This window comes from Orcinus orca, chromosome 5 (genome assembly GCF_937001465.1).
Source record: "Orcinus orca chromosome 5, mOrcOrc1.1, whole genome shotgun sequence".
Taxonomy (NCBI): domain Eukaryota; kingdom Metazoa; phylum Chordata; class Mammalia; order Artiodactyla; family Delphinidae; genus Orcinus; species Orcinus orca.
The window spans coordinates 109,809,467-109,818,235 of record NC_064563.1 but is presented as its reverse complement, the minus strand read 5'-3'; the positions used below and the strand labels follow the sequence as shown (position 1 = coordinate 109,818,235).

The following is an 8,769-nucleotide window of genomic DNA, read 5'->3' as shown; positions in this document are numbered from 1 at the left end:
GGCACAACAGTAAGAGGCCCGCGTACCGCAAAAAATAAAACAAAACCCAGCAAGATCTTCATAAAGGGAAGACTGGGAAACTATTGCAGCTAAAAGGAGCCTAAAGAGAAATGAGGACTAAGTAGCATGTGGTACCCTGGATCAGCTCATGGAACCCAGAAAGGCCATGAGGTTAAAAACTAAGGGATTAAAAAAAATATATGTAAGGAAACCTGAGTAAAGCATAGCTTTAGTTGAAATAATAATGTACCAATACTGGTTCATATATTGTGAAAACTGTACCATATTAATGTAAGATATTAATAATAAATGGAACCAAGGGTGGTGCATATTGTCTTTGCAATTTTTCTGTAAATCTAAAACTATTTTAACATAAAATAAGTATTAAAAAGAGAAATGAGAATTTAGCATAAGAAAATTGTTTTGCAGACAGGAAAGCACTGTCTAAAATATAAGGGGTTTTTGTTAGGAAGTCCTTAAAAGTTTAGAAACAAAATGCCAGGAGCTTTGGGATGAGAGCGCTTCAGAGAGAAACCTCATGGTGACCATTTAATAGCTGTGTGACCTTGTACAGGAAACTTAATTTCTCTGAGATGTGAAATCATCTATAAGCATCACTCATGCTGTCTTCTCTAACTAATTCAGGTTATATTTCTGAGGAAGCATTTGGGAATTGTAAATTAACATATAAAATTTAAGGTGATGCTGTTATTGTGTGTTTTCAAATGTTGTTACTATTATTAAAAACTGCAGTGGAAGAAGAGAGTATTTGACAAGTAATTTGGTAGAAAAAGGCATTACAGGTAAAGAAAATAGAACAAGTGTGAAGGAAGGAAGGCTTAAAGGGCAGTGAAAAGTCTATATTCATTCTGGCTATTTGAGGGAATTCTGTACAGCCATGCTTAACTTTATTCAAGCTTAATTTATTTATGGAAATTTTACATTCCATATTTAATATTTCTGAAATTAATTTATGCATATGATATGAGTTATGCATTCTTGGAGATCATCCTAGTTGTGTGAAGAAAATTCAGGAAGGGGACAAGATTTAAGGCAGAGGGACCAATTCAGAGGCTGAGAGTCTACTACAGTCAACAACACAAGAGATGAATAGAGCCTTGTCTAAATTTGTGGCAGAGGGATTGGAGAAAAGTTAATGCATTTGAAACATATGTTGGAGATAGAATTGATGGGAATATGGTAATGCATTAGGTTGGAGAGTGAGGACAAAGCAAAAGTCTAGAGCAAATACCAGGTGGTGTCATTTACTGAAACAGGAAACAAAGGAGAAGAAACAAGTATACAGGGAAATGCAATATGTATACTTTAGATATGTTGGGTTTGAAATATGCATAGGACATTCAGATGGAACTGTCTAATATATACTTTGACATATAGATCCAAGTATTAAGAGAATGTTACCAGCCAGGGATGTGTGTGTGAGCCTGCGAGCATACAGAATAACCAATATTTGAACTTTGGGCAATGGTAGAGATCAGCAAGGAAGAGTAGTAGTGAGAGACAGGAGGCTAGTCTGAGGGACACTATCATTCTACAGATAAACCTTAACTCCTGGTGAAAGTCTCACCTAGTAATGCCCCAATCAGTTTTCCAACTTCATCTCACTAGTTTTCATACAAAGATGCAATATAAACCAGATTAATCTGTCTCAAACAAAAATGTCATATTCTTAACCCTTGCTTCATCATTCTGCTCTGTCCTCTTAAAATTCTGCCATTATCCCAGGCAGCAATTCATTTATTATTCACATTTTTATTTAGATTTCCATTTACTAAGTGGAATCTTATGGAGGGCATTCCATAGCAATATCATTAGGCTGTTTATAGCCCAGTTTATACCTTTCCTGCAAGCACCTTGAACTCAGTAATGCTTCTTTCAACCTCACAGTAACTCATGCTTTAGGGTTACTGTTGACTCCTAACTCATTTATACTTGCTGTAAAACTCAATAAACACAACTCCATTCCTTTTTTTTTTTTTTTTTTTAGCATTTCTTATTTTTTTGTGTGCTTGTTTGTCTTGTCTTTAGGTAGACTGTATGTACCTAGATGGCAGGGACCACTCCCATTTTTCACATCACCTAACAAAGTGCCTTACTATTAACTACATGTTAATTCACTGATTAATTTTCTTACTTAGAAAAACAATTTTTACTTGCTGAGGTGAAAAGAGGAGGATGTGCGACCTTGAAAGGGCTGTTTGTAAGTAACAAGTTTATTGTATTTTATTTTTCTTATAGTGATTCAAATGGTAGGCATTTCTTATGTTAATGATGAATAGAAACAAAGTGGTTTTATATGACAAAATACATTTACCCTTTTCAGCTTAGAGCAATAAAAAATAGAGTTAGACATGTTAAAATCACGATTTTTCTTTTCCTTCTAATCACCATAATATGTATAACACTTTTCAGTTTTATGTATACTTTAAAAGGATTCTGTGTCTGACTTAATTGCCAGGTGTTTTTCCTTGTCATCAACAGGTTTGGAGAGACATGGCCATCAATTTCTAACTTCAAATCATTCACTGAATGTTCAAGAAATGCAGACTCAACAAAAAAAGGAGTTTAACAAATTTAACAAGTAAGAAATTGCCTGACATTGCAGTCACACCCCCCATAGGAACCATTATGAGTGTTTGACCTCAAAAAAGCACCCCATTGACCCCAACTTGGTCCACAAAATGGCTGGCCACAGAAAACCCTCCTCCACCACAATGAACAAGACTTCCTCTTTTGAAATGTCTCCAAACCACTCCCATGAATCCAACCAAGGGGTGCAAATATACCTGAAGACTAGTTTGAAATCCCTCCAAACTCCACTTCTAAAAATCCCCCCTTACTAGAACAATTGCTACAACCAGAGGCTTTATACATATTTCCTTTAACTTTATAAAATGTACTCAATGTACTCTCTTAATACCTCTGAACCCTCACAGCAGTTGGGTTCCCTTGCCATGATTTATGAATAAGTAGAATTTGTTAATTTTCCCTAACTTAATTTTGTCTTTGACACAAATACATAACAGTAAAAATAAGGGTGATGTATTACACTTTTAGTATATTATTTTAAATTATCCAAGTGAACATTACTACAAATTGTTGAGAAATTATAATCCTTTCTAGAGAAGGTTTTGATGACCCTTTAGGTAGGGAGCCTCATGTTATACATTCTTTGATGTGCGTTCAATGTGTCTATTACATGTTGCATTAGGACTAAGTTCATAGTTCTCTAATCATTTTTAACACGGATAAAATATCATGGTGACATTTTCCTCATGCTATATCCTGATGCACCTGAGAGCATCTGTGGAGCATTTCCAGCCTTTTGATGAGCCTTGTTATAGCCTCAGATAATGGTTTTTATTTTCATCTGGAAATAGGTTTCCAGGTTAAACCTTTAATTTTGTAGCAATTGAAAGGTTAACACCTTCTGTTAAACAACAGAAGAACTGTATAATGGTAATAAGAATCCATTGCACCACTGCGGGGTAATATCTAAATATAAGGAGCTTGACATGTCAGTTACCTGGTGTACAAGTTAATATGAAAGACTTTAACTCACATTTATTCTTTTTGTTTTCTCTAGCTTTTCAATTGCATCCCAAACAGCAAACTGTTAACCTTTCAGGGCCTAATCTATAATTCGTATTCTGGCCAACAGTCGATTTACTTGACTGAAAGTGTCGTTGATACAAGGAGCAAAGGATCAGGCATTTAATGGATACACAACAAAAAGCTCAACTCCATGAATTTAAATCCATCTTACATTAGAAGAATTTATAATAAGTTTATGGCAATAAGATATCAAGATGTTAATATGAATTGACAGGTTTCCGTGTGATTAGATGACAGAATTACAGCCCCAAATGCCACCTTTTTGTTGGAAATGTAAGAAACACACAGATGTATCCAGAAAGATAACCATTGTAAAGACATCTGTCTACACTCTATAAATTATTTCTTATATCAGTGACTTATCTTTCTACAATGAATCTTAGGCCATTCTGAAAATATGGCAAAGAAAAGAGATTAGAGATTTGAAACAGGCTTCCCTATTTGCTTTCAATGATGCTCCCACTTGGGAAAATAGACAACCTTGTTTTCATATACTAATACACTAAGGTGTTTTGCTTTTTTAAAATTAAAACTATTGAGAAGTAAAACACATATACCCCTTTATGTACCTTTCATAGGGACAGACTGATTTTAAAGGTATAGGCCCTGTTAATTTAAATCAAGGAGATTGTCTTGATTCTTCAGTGACTCCAATCAGTGTTGTTTGTACTCTTCATGTATTCAGCATTTATTACTTTTAGTGCCTTATTACTTCATTTGATTATAAGCTCCATGAAGTCGGGAATCTTAATTTACCAACCATTGTATCTTAAAGAATCTAGCAGAGAATGTATCACATAGTTTTTTTATTTTTCTTCTTTTTTATTGAAGCATAGTTTATGTACAATATTATCACATAGTTCTGTTTTCTTGGTAGAACAAATAAGTAATTAGATAAAATAAATAAATATAAATAAGTTTTTTGGCATTGTAATGGTGTACATGTGTTCTTACGTGTTTATATATAAGGCTGCCTACTATTCATTTATTTGGTTTTACATTCTAGGATGCTCGTTTTGGAAGACAATACTTCCATTCTGAACACATCTATGTTTACTTGATTTTCAGCCAATTGGGTTATTGAAGAGTCAAAGTGCTTATTTGTTATGCTGTACATGCAACATAGAAATAAATGTTTAATTTTTTTCCCACCACTTTTTTTTTAACATCTTTATTGCAGTATAACTGCTTTACAATGTTGTGTTAGTTTCTGTTGTATAACAAAGTGAATCAGCTATATGTATACATATATCCTCATATCCCCTCCCTCTTGTGCCTCCCTCCCACCCTCCCTATCCCACCCCTCTAGGTGGTCACAAAGCACCGAGCTGATTTCCCTGTGCTATGCAGCTGCTTCCCACTATTTTTTAATTGACAGTTGTGGATTTGGATGGACACGATCTATCATGTCCATCAGGTTAACAGAGCCATAAAAAGGGCATAGGTAGGACCCGGAATCCTCCAACGCCATGTCTGATGATTAGCACAAAACAGTGTGCTGATATTGGCAGGAGTCCCCTCCACTCCCTCAACTCAATTTCTCGCTTCATTGCTTTGCACCCTTGTGGGGCAGCAGAAGTTTAAAGGATGTCAGCAAGAATATTCTTGTTCTCTCAGGAATTCAGTACAAGAGGATAAACAGCTATACCGCTGGCCAAACTAATAGTATAGAAGTGTGTGACTTAAGTGTTTAATAAATGCATGAGCATTGTACAAGCCCTAGGGGATCTTCCTCAGAATTATTGAATTTGATTGATTATATGCAGAGTTCACTTGGGGTAATTTCTGTTGGAAAACAAAGTTACAGAGTTTTAAATTAGATGTTACAAACATCACGTTGAGTTAATTGAGAACCCACATTTAAGGTCATGTTTTGTCAAATATTTCTGTAAATGTAAAACAATTTCAAAAGAAAATTCACAGAAATAAGTCTACCTCATTCTTTCTGTTTTGTGTACTTGTAACAGACAGTGTTTAGGAGTAGTTTAGGACTCAGAAACAAACACAGTCAGAAAGCTCTACACATATTTTCTGTACTCCTCTTAATATTTGTTTGTATAAATACTGAGTACTGTGTTAGTTAAGGGCTCTTCATCCTTTAAATAAGTATTTCAGAAGAGCAAACAACCTATGACTTGGGCAGTGGAAACTTGTGATACACAGGTCTGTTATTTAGAGTCTAAAGTGTAAGGAACTACAATTTATCTGGCCAGAGCCTGCTGCTATAAAATCCAGTCATCGAAAGTATATTCTTTTCATGTCACAGAAATTTTTACTTGAATGCACAAGACGTTTAAACGAAAATCAGTGATTTAAATGAAAATCAATGTGGTTGAATTACTACTTCTACAACATACCTGCAAAGAGCTGATCATGGTTGTGTGGTTAGGGTTGAGCTCTGAGCTACGGATCATGACACTTAGACCCATACTCAGGCCTTTCAGATAGTGTTTATCACTCAAATTTCAACCATCATTCATTTCTTTCTCTCTTTACTATGACAGGAATAAAGTTTATCCTGAAAGGTACAGAATATATGACTATTTGGAAAACAGACACAATGTATTAAAATACAATCAAATAGAAGTGTTGGTCCAAAAATATGGAAAAAAAAAGATTGATTTTATCAATTCAAAGAAACAAATTATTTTCTGATACACAGCTGGTGAATATTATGTGGATACTATTTTATGCTAATTAAACCCACTGGCAGAACCAGATTCCTTTTCTCTGGAAACATTGCTAAAGCCTATTTAAAGTATTAGAACATTTTATGAGGTCAGGAGGAATTGACTGTATATTTTTAGTTTCCTCAGTCCACACAGGCTATTACCACTACGGATAAAATCTGTTCGACTATGTCTAAAATACTTAAGGTAACCTACTTACTTTTGTTTACTGGTGTGTAGGGGAAAAATCCTTTAAGCTTCTTATACTACAGTTCACTCCTCATTTTTAAAACAGTTTTGAATTGGGCTGAGTCCTGAAATCAGAAAATCGCCTACGGGCAGACTTCAGCAAAATTTTTGATAAACGTAAAGCTTTTCTCTCCCTCGCCTTGCTCTTTTTCTGGCACCCATTTTAGTAATTAGTTAAACATTTCCTTAAAGAGTTCAACGGCTTCTCCTACAGGTCTAATTTCCAGTGATGTGCTCCATTATCTGAAAGGACTGCTCCTTTCTTTTCTTCCCTTGTTTACTCACGATCCCCATTAAAATGTTCATGTTCTCAAAATATTTCTCAGTGAGTCAGGAGAAAAGCAATTGGATTGAAAAAGGTGAATAAATAATCTCCTGAAGTGTATGATTTAGAAAAAAATACAGGACAGATTTTTCTTTGCACAAATGATCTTTCTCATCAGTATGGGTAATAAGTCCTTTGAACTAAATTACTTTTTAATGTCCTTCCCTCCTCAGGATATTAGAAAACAAAATAAAGTGAGTCAAGAAGAATTAGTGAAGATGAATTTCGATAGAAGTTCAGATAAATCTTAACAGGTGTCAATTATAACGCTTAAAAAACTACCCAGTTGTCTTCCCATGAAACCATCCCTGCTTGGTGTTTTGGAATAAATAATAGAATATGAAAGAAAGTGCCAAATTTTGAAGTAGAAAAATAAAAGTGAGTAACAAAACTTAATAAAAACTTTATATGAGCACAAATAGTCCATATACAAACACAAGACATTCTAGTCTTGAATTACTAAGACTTTATTTTTTTATCTAGGCTCTAAATTTAGATTACAAAGATATGATTTCTATTTGAAAATATTTAGATGCCTCTCAAAATGTTAACAGAGCATGTTTATAGTTTTATTCTGCACTATGTTCAAGGTGTAGAGAGTAGTTCAATTAATTTTTCTTTTTTTTTGAAAGAAATAGATGCATTTTAATTACATAAATTTTAAAACAAGATCAAACTGAGATTGATTTTTAAATTTGGAGCGATAGAAAATATAAACTTTCAATAGTTTTATAAGAAATGAATAAAAATATTCTTTTTCTAATAGTAATTTTGTGCATTTACTTCTAATTAAATCATAATTTAATAATAATAGCATATTTTATTAATAAAAGTTTTTCATAGTAAGGTAAAGTAATAGATAAATTCAGGGAGAAAAGAAAAGATAAATATTATTGTTTATAAGCTTATTATTTAACTTTGCAGCCATTGTGACAGTATATGCACAGAAGAATAGTAAAATTGTATGCCAGTAAATCTCCCATAAACCAGTGACACAAACAGTACATTATTGTTTTTTAACATATGAAATAGTAGATCCTTGATATTACTTATAATTTTGGAATCAGAACATTGTATCTCATATAAAATCCACAGACGAACTGCTTTGTTTTCATATTTTCAAATTCTCCTACTCTACCTCTGCCCCTGCTGGCCTGCCAAGCAAAACACATACACAGTTGAATCAGCATATAGGAAAGAAAATTTTCAATTTGGAATCATAATTTGGTTTTTGGTTCTGATTTTCTTTATTGACGTGTAGTTGACTTACAATATTATATTATTTTCAGGTGTACAACATAGTTATTTGATATTTTTATATATTACACATCATACGAAGCTATTATAATGTGATTGACTATATTCCCTGTGCTGTACATTACATCCCTGTGACATATTTTTTTTTATCTCTGATAGTTTGTACCTCTTAATTCCCTTTACCTATTTTGCCCATCCTCCCTACCCTCTCCCCTCTGGCAACCAGCAGTTTATTCTCTGCATCTGTGAGGCTATTTCTGGTTTTTTGTTGATTTGTTTTGTTTTTTAAATTTCACATGTAAATGAAAGCATACAGTATTTGTCTTTCTCCATCTGACTTATTTAGCATAATAGCCTCTAGGTCCATTCATGTTGTCACAAAAGACAAGATTTTATTCTTTATTATGGCTGAGTAATATTCCATTGTGTTTGTGTCTGTGTGTGTACATGTATATATATCTAATATACATAAAACATTTTCTTTATCCATTCATCTGTTGGTGGATACTTAGATTGCTTCCACGTCTTGGCTATTGTAAATAATTCTGCAACAAACATTGGGGTGCATGCATCTTTTTGAAGTAGTGTTTTTTTTGTTTTTTTAAACTTCATTTCTTTTTCCTAATGTTTTTT

At 33.6% G+C, this 8,769-nt stretch overlaps 1 long non-coding RNA gene across 1 annotated transcript in view; it reads right to left on the bottom strand.

Moving 5' to 3' along the window:
• Positions 1-8,005: 8,005 nt before the first annotated feature.
• The window catches only part of LOC125964454 (uncharacterized), a 36,516-nt gene continuing 35,752 nt past the window's right edge, over positions 8,006-8,769 (bottom strand). The window contains exon 3 of the long non-coding RNA XR_007477494.1: positions 8,006-8,033. This is a non-coding gene — a long non-coding RNA (uncharacterized LOC125964454). The remainder of the gene's footprint in view (positions 8,034-8,769) is intronic.